At 37.8% G+C, this 15,747-nt stretch overlaps 1 protein-coding gene across 4 annotated transcripts in view; it reads right to left on the reverse strand.

Annotated features, from left to right (window-relative positions):
- LOC110379940 (uncharacterized protein) overlaps positions 1-15,747 on the reverse strand; it is a 130,685-nt gene that overhangs the window by 41,467 nt on the left and 73,471 nt on the right. The gene's annotated exons all lie outside the window — the stretch shown is intronic.

Consider the following 15,747-nt stretch of genomic DNA (forward strand, 5'->3'; position numbering starts at 1 on the left):
AATAAATGGCAATTTTTTCAGCCTTTAGAAAGAAACTGACATAAGAAAACTTAATAAAACTATGTTCCAAAAAAACCTTTTCCTAAGATAGTTTGAAAAACTCAGGCCTAACGTGAGATAATCACGCACAAAATGTACACACATACCTACAGGTCAAAGTGAGAACCTACTTTTTTTAAGTCGATTAAAAATACACAACAATACTTCTAACGTACCTAATTTATTTCCCAAAATCAAACAAAAAAATGTTTCCGCACAAGATCCGAACCCCCATACGCACAGTGCAAAGTCGACACTCCACCACTGCACCCTCACAGCTTAAGATCCAATGACACGTCACAATTCACATCAATGGAGCGAGAAGCCGTTCGCTTGTCAAACTGCCGAAGGAATTATTAAGCAGCGATCATACCGCCTTGCGATTCTGAGCGCCTAGTAATGCTAGGTGAATATGAAATCTTTAAATGTATGGAACCCGCTGGTTTTTCTAATCATAGAAAAGTTTTTGTGAGGTGCTAATAAATTATCACTCTGAAGACGAAAGAAGTTAATGTAGTGCAGTGCTTTATAACATAAAAGAAATATACATACATAAGTCATCTTGACATCAATTGAAAAACTAGAGTATGTGAGAGTACTTGATACTGATAGACAATGTCGAGATATCAAAATATGTATTTGTTGTGAGACCTATTTTCGTAAATGCAGTGTGTATTGAACTTTGTGTAAAATTAGAGAACTCTAGTTACTTAATGAATCTGACTTTAGCTTTGGGAGCGATTTCAAATGTAATTACCCTACCGCCATAATAGTAGTTGTAGATGAAAATTCACGCGACAGTAAACCCAACATCCCTCGCTAAGAGAAATCTGAAACTTTTATATAATAACGACGAAACAACGCGGCCTAAACCTACAAAGGTCAACAAGGGCCTGAAAAGGGAATATGTAGGTCCCTAACTCGTGAGAAAGGCCTCAAAGGGTCTGACCGACCCTAAAAAAGTATATAACCCGAGCGGTAGGTACCAGGGTTCCATATAAGCGAGGCATCTTCCTTCTGTGCCTCCGAGCCAGGGAAATGTTAAGAAGGGTCCGGGAGGGACAGGAAGCCCCCTCCCCATCCGGTGGGGTGGGGGGTGCGTTGGGGAAAAAATTCTGTCGAGAGGACCGTGTACCCTTGGCTCGACCCGGCGCCGCCGTCTGCGCCCGTAATTAGTGATGCGGCGTGAGTCGGGCTGCTGCCCTGTCGATAATATCGACTCGATGTTTTTGTGAAGTTTTGTCTCAGTTGCTGTAAGTTTTGATATAAGTTGTTATTTTAGCTATAAGAGTTTTTGCCACCTTTTGCATTGTGTCATGGTAAACTGTTGTAGAAGAATAAGACTTCTAAATAAAATTTTGAAAAATACGTGTAGATATGAGATGTGTTATCACATGGCTTGTTCAATAAGTTTTAAAGGCAAAGTACATAGTTTTAGACACATAATTTTAATCACCATCATACTTATAATTTGTATACCCCTGGGATACTTAAATGTGTGATATATGAATACCGCGCAAACCGATGTAACTTAACTTCGAAAAACAAGTTTACTTTACGCCACCTGATTCATAGTACCATTTTTGAGGCTTTCATTTTTGATACTTTGCTTACTCTTCAACTAGGTGTCCTTATTTTCATAAAAAAAACCTTTATCGACAATGGACAACATTATCGAGCAACAGCCCCATCACTAAAAGATTATGACAAGATACAGAGCGCAGGGCTGCTAACGACGACCGGCGAGCTGTCAAAAGAACCTACATTAATGTTATTATAACTTTTTCCCGACACCCTGTATATACGTAGAACGCATCCTGTACACGCCTTAGCGCTTGTGTGAACACTGCTCATAGTTTTTTCTTAGGCGTTGCAGTTTTTTCTGAGTGTACGTAGAATGTTGAATTTCGCTTAAATGTATTTGATTTGAAGTTGCGTGTGGTAAGCTCCTAGCTGTTATGCGATCCTGGTGTATTATTATAAAGGATTTTAAAATTCTAAATTAAAACAATGAAATAAATAAAATAACTATTGCTATGGGAATATGACTATTTTCGGTTTGCAAATTTAAGTTTTCTTTCATATACTGATGTTTAATTAACTAGGTTTTTTAATATTCTACTTTTCACAGTATTTCGTGCTTAATTATAACTTAGCTGAAAAGTATAGTACCAAATCGAGAGAAAAAGTGACAAGACCATTATTTTTTCACTTACCTTTCAGTAGCTGCATCATATTTTTGTAAATGGTGATTTTCCTTACCTGAAAAGAGACAAAAATATATTATTTTCTACATAGTATTATGGTAAAAGAATCTACATACCATGTATTTTACTTAACTAAGAAAAAGGGGTAAAACATTTAACGATTATTCCTTTTAAATAAAACAACGGAATTTAATTACTAAGTCAAGATTAAGAAGCGATATTTCGGGTTGAATAGATTTTATTTAGTCAAGTGCTTTATGGAAAAGTTATTTAATCGTTGATTTTGGATAAATAGGAAATTGTTACTTAACATTATCTGTTATTATTATACCAAACTGTTATAATCTTTCAGATTGATAATATTAAAATGTAAGTCTATTCAAATGACCTACCACCTAGACTCGGTTTCATTGGTTACCGATAAAGTGTCAGTTAGTTATCTTATAGTTAATGCTATCTGCCAGATAAAAGCTGCTTATAATTTCTGCCAGATATGGCTAGTAGAGACCTGTAAACCAAAAGTTATAAGTACTTTATCTGTTTGATAAACTTCTGATAGGTTATCGGAGACTTTATCAGTGACCGGTGAAACTAGCCAAATATAATTGGTTTGATCAATTAAGTTTTGGGTAGTTCAGTACTTTTTTGCAAACATGCGATATTACATAAATGTGATTTCAAGATTTTGAATTAACTTCTTATTGGTTCAGATATTCTCCTTAATGCGAACACTAAACACGTGGTTTAAAAGTTACTTGCATAACATTAGTTTAATTTCCTTTTCATGAATACATTTGAATATTTTATCTGTCTTTACGTCTACCTGTTGCTAGACTTTCAAGACAATAGATATGTATAGCTACCACAAAATTGTTAGTAAAAACAGTGGTAAGTTGCTAGTGAGTGAAAAGCCAGTAACCAAGGAACACCAAAACAAATCAAACTTATCAATCAAGTTACTGAAAAGGTCACAATCAAATTGCAAAAAGACGTAACGTACAACGAATTGGTGAGATTGTGTCGTGATTGCGGTCCAGCGACTGACAACCACTTACATAATATCCCATCGGTTAGGCAACAAACTTGTATGTTTACGCTCACAGCTACCTCCAGCCCCCAGGGTCCGCGGGGCGGGCCTATTGGACATTTTGTATAAGTGTAGGGCCGAATGCCTCGATCCCAAGGCAAATCCCTTTCGGTGGGTTCGCTGGACCCTTTTCGAAAAGGTCTAGCGACCGTGCCCGAGCCCCGAATTTGCGGATTTTTAAGGTAAAATTTATATAGGGGTGGCGGCCGTATGAAATGTGGACGGTGCCAGCATTATATTTTTAAGTTTAGGCGCTGGTTGGCCAATTAAACTGTGATCTTCATACGTTTTGGGCGTAATGAAGTCTTCAGTGATTTTGCTGGTAAACGAGGGCAGTCATTTTTGTGTGTTAATTAAATTAATAAATTCTGCTTTATACTTAGAAATAAGTCAGCTGTCACGGGAAGTTATAAAGGTTTATTTTATAATTGGTTTTTATTTTCACTGAAACATATTAGAAAAAATATGAACTTTATTGTCGGAAGCAGTTTCAAACACACATAAAAATGCGTCCTGTTTTGTACGAGGCTACCGCCTTTATAGGTCACAGGCAATGAGATATTTTTATTTTCCTTCGGCGAACACAGGATGTCCCGCAAATAGGCAACAAAAGAAAATTATTAATTGAAGAGTAAATATGAAAGAAAAAATACCATTACCGGGATCACATAAGCCCTAATTGGTTTCAGCGTGCGAGAACACAATCCCTCACTAGCATTGCGTATCGCGAACGTTTATAAATAGTGTTGGCGGGTGTGGGGCAGGCAGCACGCGAGCCTCCTACCTACCTATGCGGTCCTGGTACTTAGTCCCGGACCCTTCGGACCCTCGTCGACCCGGGCTAACTAGATAACGACGATATCGGGTGAAACGAAACTAAAGGAAAAGTATTTGTAGCTCTGCTAGTGTGGAAACTACTACGGAATTAGGATGGGGGAATTGGGTCGCGTTATCCAGTGGTAAATTAACATGTTTGCGCGCTGACTCGGCCCTTTCAAACTTATAGTGAGCTTTATAAGCATTTTAGTTCACAGACCCTAGCGGTTTGTTTGATAATCACGAAAGTGACAAATTAGGAATGTTTGATGCCGACCGAACAACGTTTTATTTAATTTTTCTTTACAAAGCTGGCACTAGCGACTCTCACAACTTTTTAGAAAATTATTATTTTCAGAAAAGCTACTTAAGTTAAATACTAATTCCACAAACTTATATTATCAACGTGAAACTGGATGTTCCTTAATCACAAAAAAATCTTCGAAACAGCTTTTAATGAACTTAACATTAAAATATAGCTTATCCTTTCATTATAATAACACATACCTAAATAATCTAAATAAATCTACTTGTTATCCGTATGTATGTGGGAAGAATTTCCTTCTGCACGTGGGTAAAACCACGTTAAAACCCTAGTACACAATATATTCAAAATAAAACTTAAGCTAGACCTTTGAACGCCTACTATAAAAACCCTTTTTCATTCATTCATGAAAGGATGCGAATTCACCCACTTTCGATTCATCAGTTTTCCCGATTAAATTAAAAAACGATTACATTAGACAGTTTGAAAAATACTTCATAATTATAATGTAGTTCGTAGATTACAACAGAAATGATATCTACGCATAATTTAATAAACAAAAAACACAAGAAAAATAACACAAGTCATTTGATGTTACTAAACGTCCGACAAAGCTTTTTTCTTAATTAATTAAGTCGCAAATTGATTACTTTCGACGGGCAGAAAGGTATAAAAAGCAGGGTGTAGGTACCAGGAGCACAGCGGGCGGTGGGGGTGTACCGTACCCCGCCTTACGTTGCGAGTGGGAAATGTGAAAGCAGACACACGAACCCCGCTGCTGCCCCGGTACTGAGTTCAGAAAAAAACCTTAGACGTTTTTGTTTTTAAATTAATTATTTTATTTTTTTGTACGACCAAAACTGAATTAGAGAAACTGGTACTTTGAACTTCTTTGGCATACATAAAATATGTTGTGTCATAAGGTCGCATAGGTATACGATGTGATGCACTTTGTCCTCAATTACACTCGTTTAAATACAATAAGTAAAGAACTAAATTAGCTGCTATGGTCTGGTGCCATAACTTAGAAAGTGTCATAGAGATGAAATTATATCAAAATACACTTTGGTGTACATGAAAGTTTTTTTTTGTAATTAGGTAACAAATAAATATCCAAATCTTAAAGTTGGAGGCGTTATAGTTTCTAAAAGACGTCTTATATAGGTATAATATTCCAATGACTATCCTCCAACATAAAACAAAATATAAATCACTAAGCACAAGCCTTTTCTGCATCCAGTACATTAGACGGCCGTGCCCGTACTACTAGTTATTATTTACCGGCTTTATCATTTCGAAAATTTCATATTCCCCGCACTTGGACGCTTGAGGTTTAAAAGCGTGAGCGGCCGGGGGGGTTGAGGGTAGCTCTACTTTTTGCCTACAAACAGCCCGCTTAGTACTCAGCTAGCTACCAGGGGGACATAGGGTGTGCAGAGCTAAGAAATAATAACGGTGGAGCATGCAAGAGGGGCGACTGGACATAGTTTTTGTGACTGATGCGATCCTAATGACTTGGTTTGTTTATTTTTACTTTGGTTTTAGTTTTTGGATGTGTGTGTGATGTGATTATAGTGTAGTTAGAGAGTATGGTGTATAATTAAATTATATAGGAATGTTTTTCGTAAGAACAAAGCTTAGGTCCTAAAAACCATTTTCTAAAATGATGACAGCATACATTTGTATATACTTCTAAGTACGAGTAATAAATTAACCGATTCGATAAAGCTTTACTAAAATATTCCTCTGTTATTATAGCGAATTAATTTAAACCAACTAAAACCGGTGACGTCATAACTCATAAATAATACGGGAGCGTACACATGGGCGTACTACGCCGTAGCAGCGCGCCCTCCGCAGAACTTGCTACGCCGTAGCAATAATCAACTAATCATCTCTCGTAGCAACACAAAGAAACTTAGAAACGCACAAACATACCTACTTTACAGTCATGCGATTTTTAATAACGCTCTCCCCTGCCCACTGGGGTAATAAGAAAAAATAAATAAACCCCTGTTCAGATGTGCATTTGCAAAAAAAGTAAAACTAGCTTTTTTCTTTTTAAGTCTTCTTTGCAAATATGTGAAAGGCAAAAATAGAAAGATCTCGAAATTCATTTTAGTTGTACGTGTTCAGCTAAACCGCAGACGGCGCCACGGGGCGGCACATAGTCGGCACGAGTCTGCCAGCTAACCCATCAGGGTCCCAGTATTTTTAATGAAAGCTGCGGCGTCGGGCGGTCGTACTGTACCGTATTAATCTTGGCGGACGGTAACCTCCTGCGCGCCCCTGCTTGCCTAGTAGGTGGTGCCCAAGGAACCCGGCGAGGGGGCGAAAATTTTCCCCGATTTTTCTCTATTTTCCCTACTTTTTCGCTGCATGCATTATGCAGGGTGGTACCCGGTACGAAAATTTATCGATGCCAAAATAAAAGTAATGTGCTCTATGCGAGACTCTCTGAGAAATTCCTTCAGGAACATGCATTGGGTTTAATTGCTCAAGCGAATTATATGGGATTTGAAGAATGAAAAACTTTTAAAAATTAACTTTGGCAAAGGTTTTGTTTATCTTGTGAATAGAGGTTTTATTATTAAAACTTTTATTTACACAAACAATATTAAATGACCTTTGAAATACGTCATATTTTTAATTGTCAATTAAATATGAGTAACATCATTTTGGTGTGTCCAAAAATTCAAACAATAACCACTTTTAGATCTGTCACAATTTAACTGGAGAGACACAGACGGACAACCACACCAACTACAGTCATTGTTATGCACCGACTTTGTTTGCGATTCCGATCGCTTTCACTTCGACTGTTTTGAGTTTTTCAAACAGTCGTGATATTTTCATTACTGTTACCTGTTGATCAAAATTACTCGACTTTTTATTTTAAAACATTCTACAAAATTCGATCACATTAAAATACCAGTACCTCAGCGAAGCTCGACTGAAAAAGTTCTGTAAACTAAACTTGCAACTATTCTGTGAACATTGCAATGTCGAACAAGACAGATTGTCGTTCACTTTTCGCAGTAGCAAGCAAACACAGCTTCAACAAACCACACGACCTCAAAAATCACGCATCAATACAAAAAAGTCCTGACCGTTTATTTTTCATTTCGGCGGGAAACGAGGAAATTACAAGCGAGTAAAAAATACGTCTCGATCTTCGACGGCGAAAAAAAATCCACCGAAAAGGAAGCAAGCGACCATTAGGGTATTATCGGGCAAAAAGGGAGGGGAAAAAATCAGAAAAAAATTGCTAGAACCACCCCTTTCCTTTTCGTGAGCGTCGCCTGTACCCCCCTGGTCTACATTAGACCCCCCGCGGCCAGGGGGCGCATGTATGGGGTGAATTACATAAACGCCAGGTGAATTTGGAAAATTAAAGTTCCTATTAGGTGGTAGCACTTAGGTGGACCGAGGCTCGCCTTAATTGTGGATGCCACACGACAACCACTTTTGTATACAATTAAGATAGACTCCAATTTATTGGCGTGTTACAGGGTGAACTTTGGTCACGGAAAATTTACTATAAAAACTGTTTGAATATACGGCCCGATTATTCTTATAACGTGTACGAGAATTTCCATAGAACCAAAGAACTTTATTTACTTTCTTATACGAAAAACTAACTTAGCGTAATTACAGTTTTTGAGTAATTTTCTGTATCAACTATCAACACTTTTTGTTGCTACGAAGTGAAAAGATCCAATTTTATACATAGTTTTCTACACGATAATTCAAGGTGTAGTACAACTAATTTTATCGACATTTCAATTCCAAAGTGGAAAAATACCCAAGTAATTTAGGAAAAACTACGATATTTTTTTCATAAAATCACGACGAAACACCTCTAAAACTCATTTACTAAAAAGATTCTTGAAACAAAAATCAGTGCGAATTCCCTCGGCTACCAGGGTAGCAGAGCATTCGTGGAGCTAGCGCGCCATTTCAAAAGAAACCCGAAGGGACGCTAACGAGGAGGTCGAGACACGCGTCAATATCAAAATAATTCATATGTGACAATAATTAAGAGGTTTCGTCCCTCCCACTCCCTTCAGGGGCCAGGAGGCATGGGGCGACGGGGGTGCGGAACCCCGTATGACTCGATAGGTACCCGACCCTACCCGGTATCCGAAGTGGCGGATTGGATTCCGTATTAAGATTATTTTCAGTAAAAACCCTCGAATTTCTAACGTTAAACGTAAGCGTTGTCAAAGATCAGAATGGGTTTCTAGATAAAAATTCTATTCAAAAGATAACTTTTGCAAGGTCAGCTTCACTGGATGGCACGATTTACTTTAGCGCTTTGGATATCTCTTGTCAGAAAGCACCTTATAAAAAAATCTATCTATAAATTCCTCGATTTCCTACATTATTTTAAAAATCGTCAAATTAGAAAAGGCAAAAGGAACAAAAAAGAATATATCTATCATAGGACCGGTTTTATCCTTTGTTCGACAATAAAAAATCGGATCTGACACGGAAACCTGCCGATCCCAATTCAGCTAAGCGTGATGTTTAGCAATTTGACCATCATAGCTACCACAGCTACCAGGCTCGCATAAAACATGAGAAGTACTAATTCGCAGAGTTAATAGCGGCGCACCTACGCGACGGGGTCCGAAATGATTATTTAATAGAAAGCCCCCACTACGGTCCAGGGGGGACGAGACCCTAGAAAAAGTTTTGCTGCCACGTCTATCAAACTGAGGGAATGGATACAGAAATATGTGGAGATGCTGCTGAAATAATTTTCATCTCAGGCCAAAGACAGATGGGTATTGTACGGACTTGACTACTATCTTTATATCAAGGTACTCAATTAAATATTAAACAACAAATTAAAAAGTCGTTATTATCCCAACATGGGAATTCAATATTCTGACATAGGACACCCATATGACACCACAAAGACATCCAAATTAATATGTAAAAAAAACCTTTATTAGAATTAAAATCAAACGTTATAAAGCCTGTTTTAAACGAAAATATTACAATAAAAATATTTTAATCGAAGTCGACTCCTTTCCCGTCACTGTCCACAATTTCTATGAGCCCAAAACTAATAGGAGTCGTATGCGGTTTATTATAACAAGTTAGAACAAACGATTATGTGAATTTGAGGTGCTCGCCATACCTCACCTACATTATCATGTTATGTAAAGTGTAGCTTGTAAAATTTTGTGTTGAAATATGACAAATATGACGTAACTACAGAAATATAAAAGAAAAATTTTGACAAAGAAAATTGTATCTATCAGTGTCTTAATAAAATGTCTAGGATTTTGGTCCTTAAAGTCAAAGGTTTGATTCTCGTGTTAAAATAATCGACTTTACAGTGTTATCGACAAGATATGATGAGAAAATATCAAAGTTGACAAGAGATGCAGATAGGAAAATATTTGTCAAAAGGAAAATTTGTACTTAGTTAATTTCTTAACACTTGTAAAAAAATGAAAGATAAGAAAAGAAAGTCATCATCATCATCCTCCGAGCCTTTTTCCCAATCATGTTGGGGTCGGCTTCCAGTCTAACCGGATTCAGCTGAGTACCAGTGCTTTACAAGAAGCGACTGCCTATCTGACCTCCTCAACCCAGTTACCCGGGCAATCCGATACCCCTTGGTTAGACTGGTGTCAGACTACTGACTACTACTACTACATACAAACTTAGAAAGATAAGTAAAGAAAGTACAGAGAAAAAAATAATTACCCCCAAATAAGTACCAGGAAATCATAAAACACAAGAAGATAATGTACCTATATCACTAAAAGGGAGACGCTGTCATGTAGATAGATATAGGGTACATAGGGTTAGCAAGGGCTCCCGAGGGTTCCGATGCCCTGGGCTTGGCACACAACGATACCAGGATGTCATAAATTACGTAAAGGTTAGTTATTATGTTCCTCTAACTTTATATTTACATCAATGAAAGTAACTGCGGTTTTCAATAACCTATCTGACAACACATGGATCGGTTATTGAAACCTGCAGTATGTTCATGTTCTTACAAGAAAAACTTTGATTTTGTATATCAAATGAAAAAGTATAAATAGCATTACTTTAGTCCGCGAAAGTAACAGAAAATGTATTAACTTAGTCGAACCAGTTTTACTAGAAGTAGAACAACAAATTGTGTAACTTTCAGTCAGTAGGCTTCATGTCGAAAACTACTAGATTTCGCGGTCTCCCTCCTATTACAAAGACTTTTTTAAACATTGTCATAAGAAGTTATTAAATCAGTGGAAAATAAAAATAGTTCAAAAGTACCATATCCATTTCTTCGAATATCCCGAAAGTCCTTTGCGTATCCCGGTAGCGGATTCAGTAATGATTTACGCACCCTTTAAACATTTATTGGGACTCCCGGATAACTTATGCAACCCTAGTTTTTTAGTCCACCCGTTTGCTAAATAAATAAAATGGATTGCTACTACTACTGCATTGATTTGAAGAATTATTTAATTTAGCTAAAACACTGCAGACTAAACAGTCGGTCGACAGTTGATAATTTTAAAGAAAATCTTGATTCCAATAAAAGTTTTCAGTCAATCTGATACCGGCTAAATATCTGCCGTCTTATCACAAAAAGTTTTAAACGTCAGTTTATGCCTTGTCTAAAAAAATGTCAAATTATGACGTTGACATAATGGTTCATTTTGCAGCCAAAATTTTATTAGACAAGTGTAAAACAGGGTTTAAAGTTTTTGTAGTAAGGCCCCTGATCTTTATAATATGCGTACTACCATTTATCTTCATACTGATTTATGAGCCCAAACAAAATATCGGCCGACTAAAAGTTTGCAGTGTGCACTAAATGTACATACTTTGTATGTAGAATGGAATATAATATACATACTATAAGCCACTTATATGAGCTGCGAAATATCGTAGTAAAATACATATACAGCGTATTAAGTTTACATAGTATGTGTGAAGAGAATGTAAGTCGCTTCCAGTTTAATAATCTGCAATTTTCGTCGAATAAGCTTATAGGTACTAAACCTTCTGACTATTTCCAGATATTACAAAATCCTGCACCAGAACAAAAAGTAGCTTATCAGTACTTTTATAAGGAGTTACAAACATCCATTCATCCTTTCTCATATAGTGTCAAGTGTGATTGAAAAGATCATCATCATCATCCTCCGAGCCTTTTCCCAATCACGTTGGGGTCGGCTTCCAGTCTAACCGGATTCAGCTGAGTACCAGTGCTTTACAAGAAGCGACTGCCTATCTGACCTCCTCAACCCAGTAACCCGGGCAACCCGATACCCCTTGGTTAGACTGGTGTCAGACTTTCTGGCTTCTGACTACCCGTAACGACTGCCAAGGATGTGCACTGACAGCCGGGACCTACAGCTTAACGTGCCATCCGAAACACAGTCAATGGTGTCTAAGATATACTTAGAAAGTACATACAAACTTAGAAAAGTTGCATTGGTACTTGCCTGACCTGGGATCGACCCCGCGCCCTCATACTTGAGGTTGGTCCTTTACCCACTAGGCCACCACGAATTGTGATTGAAAAGAATCTGCGAAAAAGTGTGTTTTAGTTTACGGCAAAAACAAAAATGTTTATCTACTTATTAATCTTCACAGCGATCTATCTACAGTATCAGTACCGAACTATCAAAGCTCAGTTTTAAAGACAACCCGAGGCAAACTGCTCGCTTCAATGAAAAATCGCTCACAAGTCAACGTGGAAAAGTTTTTTCAGGGAAGCTAAAGCTTAGAAAGCTAATAGTCAGACAGACTGTCAATCTGTACGCGCTATGTAGGTTAATAAACACAGTTAAAAATTATTTTCCTTCGCTTAATGTTTTTGCGGCATTGCGTGTAGACACCTCGTGCCTGCGAGTTACTAGGCGCTAAGCTAGGCGTGGAGGTGGGTGGGACTCCTACCCTTCGCCTTACTAGGTACATGTGTGAATTTACTACGGCGCCCTGCAGGCGGCAAGCAGCCTCGCGACTAATTCCGTTAAAATTCTCCGTTGGTGTTATGCTCGCCTGGTAGCTACAGTAAGTAGGGTAAATGACAACGGGGTGGTTGCCAGTTGGCTGGCACCCGCCCCCGTGGCGCAAGGGCTTTAGCTCGCGTTTATTTGCGACTAGCTCTTCAACCCGACTTGGCACGGTGTGAGGGTAAATTCAACTTGGTTGATTTAAACGTGCTGCCAGAATAACAGTAAATCCCGCTTTTTACTTACTACTGCGGCGGTACAAAAAGGAAGGTAATGCATTTTTTTCTTTTTACACATTTCATGTTTAGCTCGTAAACGTTGGCTATGGTTTGCCTGACTGACCTACTAACTAACACACGTCACAATCTCAGTGCTTGCAGCACGCGTACAAAACAAAGCAATTTGAGATCGAAATCGCAAAACAAGGATGTGGGATCAAACTACATAATATAGGCTATATTTACATTCGAATAAATATTAAAATGTGTTGCACGCGCTGGGTTTTTACGTCATTCTATATAAATAAAAGCAACCCTACAGATGCGGTCGGGTGTCTAGCGGACCCTCATGGTAATGAAACGTAGAATCGATCGCTGGGGGACCAAACTTAATTATGTCACCGCTCAAGGTCGCGATGCATTCGCACATAAATTCACTTTTAGATGAATTGCTTTTGAATAAGTTCGTAATTGCAATCTTGAGGAGTTTTGAAAGCAATTTATGGCGTTAATACGATTACACAAGAGTACTGTAATTACAAATCTCTTGCTTGATAGTTTTGATAATGTTTTAGATATTCTAATTATGTAACGTTATTTTAACTAATCACATTCCCATGATATTTTAACTGGAACAAAACAGCAGTCGGTAAGTTTGTACATACAATAACCCAAAGTGAATTGTTTGCTACGGAATCTAAAGTAAATTAACAATTTGGACGCAAACATTGCCCGGGGATATCTAAGGACAGCAACATTATTTTAATGTACCGGTTTCATGATAGCTCGACGTGTAAAAAGATAATGTTGGTTGAAAATGAAATTGGTCAATAAAAACTTTTCTTTCAAGTTTTACGCAGTGCTTTATTGAATTTAGTGAAGTACGTTTTTTACTGAAAAACCTGTGTCGTTTGCAATATCATATTACCTATGAGTATGATCAATTAATTGGTAGTTGGTTGGTATGTTAGACGATTTTAGTATAACATACAAGTGCGAATTAGAATAAATTTTGACTGTGTTTAGGTATTTACTCATTATTACATTTTATTTTTGACAATTTTCCATGGATAGATAATAATTACATAAAGCAATTACAAACATACGACCATGTATCGCTCTAAACCTATGTAGGTATATGACGGAAAGCCAAACCACAAAGTTACCTATCGCTTTCAAAAACAAAATAATTATAAAAAAATTAATATTTGAAGATAGTTTTAAGTTTTTATTAGTGTGTGTTTATTATAGTTGTCGAAATTTTATTCATAAATACTTCAACTTATAATACCGTTACGTTGACCATTAGTACCCTTGACAATTACCTAAACTGCTAGCTAATCCATGACACTCTACTACCCCAAACATTACTCAAATTAATATCCCCAAAAAAAATCATCCACACAGCCACATACGATACAGAACAACAATAACACAGTCATAGCTAAACAAAGTCCTAATCTCTGACATCAAAGGAGGCACACGCCGCAAGTGACGGTACACGAATAAAATAGCCCGTTGTGTTATTAACAGTAGCCCAAGAAAAACGGGAGCTTCTGTGTTTGATAGCTGGATGAGACAGTGTGACAGATTTTTTTTTGTTAAGTGTTGATGTTAAAATGGAGAGTGGGCATTAACTTAGAAATTAGTGAAGTTGGTTATGTAATTTGACGTGAATAAGTATTTTTGAAGGGGTTTAAATTGGTCACATGTTTTGAAATGAAAACTGCATTTACGACAACGATAAAGTGGTATTTGTATGACAATGATAAAGCAATATCCCTTCTACCTTCCCACTTCACCCAGCTTTCATTTAAGTTAGTTTTTTAGGTGTGAAAAGTTTATCCAACGATTTTCATTGATAAAAAAAAATAACTTGCAATGTGTGAAGGACAATGGCTACTTAACTTCACTACAACTTATTTTAACGAATTGATTTTTTTGTTTTAACAAATTGACAATCTAAGAAAAACTTCAGTACTCCGAAACAATGAGAAGCTCCCGAAAAAAAACGCTTTAACGCCCTAATACCTTAAGAAGGCCTCCATCTAAAACAGAACCGTTCCATATAATCTATATCCTTGTCGCAAGTACCCGAGAAAAAAGGGGGGGAGGGTCGAATATCCCACAAGGGTGGTTGGCAATGGACTGAAGGAGCCCCAATCAATCTTACAAGTCGCACTGCGATGCGGGGGCCAGGGGGGGTATAAGGCACTTTTGGGAGGTCGAAGGGACGATACCCTCTTATGGACGGGCTCGACTGACCCTTCGGGAGGCCCCACACGAAAAAGGTCTGACATAAACTTTTTGTTAGTAGGATATTTTCTGCGTTAGGTCCCATCATATTACAAGCTTTCGGCGTTTATTGCAATTAATGGTGGCTTTGTTGGTTTGTATATTTTTTTGTGTACGTTTGTATTGTAATTCAAAATAAACTGTGCACTCATCCCTCTTATCTTATTCCCTTCTCATACCCTTTTTATGGCATAAGATCAATCTATTGTTACTTTTCACTATTAAACCGAGTGAATCCTTGTATACGTTTGTTCAAATTATCCAAGGGATGAGAATATGCAAACTCATTGAACCTAACAGAATCCCAAGCACCTAATATTACCAATATTACGCAAAAAAATAATGTAACATACCTGCTATACTACAGTAAATATAACCGTCATCAGAAAGCTTACTAGCCCACTTCTCCGTCGGGCATCGTTTTTGTGTCTTGTCTAATACCGTGACGCCCCCTCAGGCTGATGAAACCTCGTGCCTCCACCCACCCCCCTCACCCGCGCCCCAAGCGAGAAAAATGAGTTAGAAAAGATGCGGCGCCCGATTATAGCGTGACGCCCCGTGGTCCTTTGTGAGGGACATTCGTCTGAATCAATCGCGGCTCGTGTGGACGCCGCGAGCATTACAGGGTTGGAGGTACGCGGTAACGCCTAAAAATTCTGTTTGCCTGGTACTTTGAAATGTAAAAAAGTAAAAAACATGTCATAAAAATAAGCCCTGTGTGTTCTTTGTAATAAAAATAATATAAAGGTACATAGGAGTACATTACATTGAATTATCTGAGGGGTCCCTGCCCGTTGGACCCATGTCTCCTTGTAAGCTCACAAAAGTCCGGCTTTTCCTTGCG

Source organism: Helicoverpa armigera, chromosome 25 (genome assembly GCF_030705265.1).
Source record: "Helicoverpa armigera isolate CAAS_96S chromosome 25, ASM3070526v1, whole genome shotgun sequence".
NCBI lineage: Eukaryota > Metazoa > Arthropoda > Insecta > Lepidoptera > Noctuidae > Helicoverpa > Helicoverpa armigera.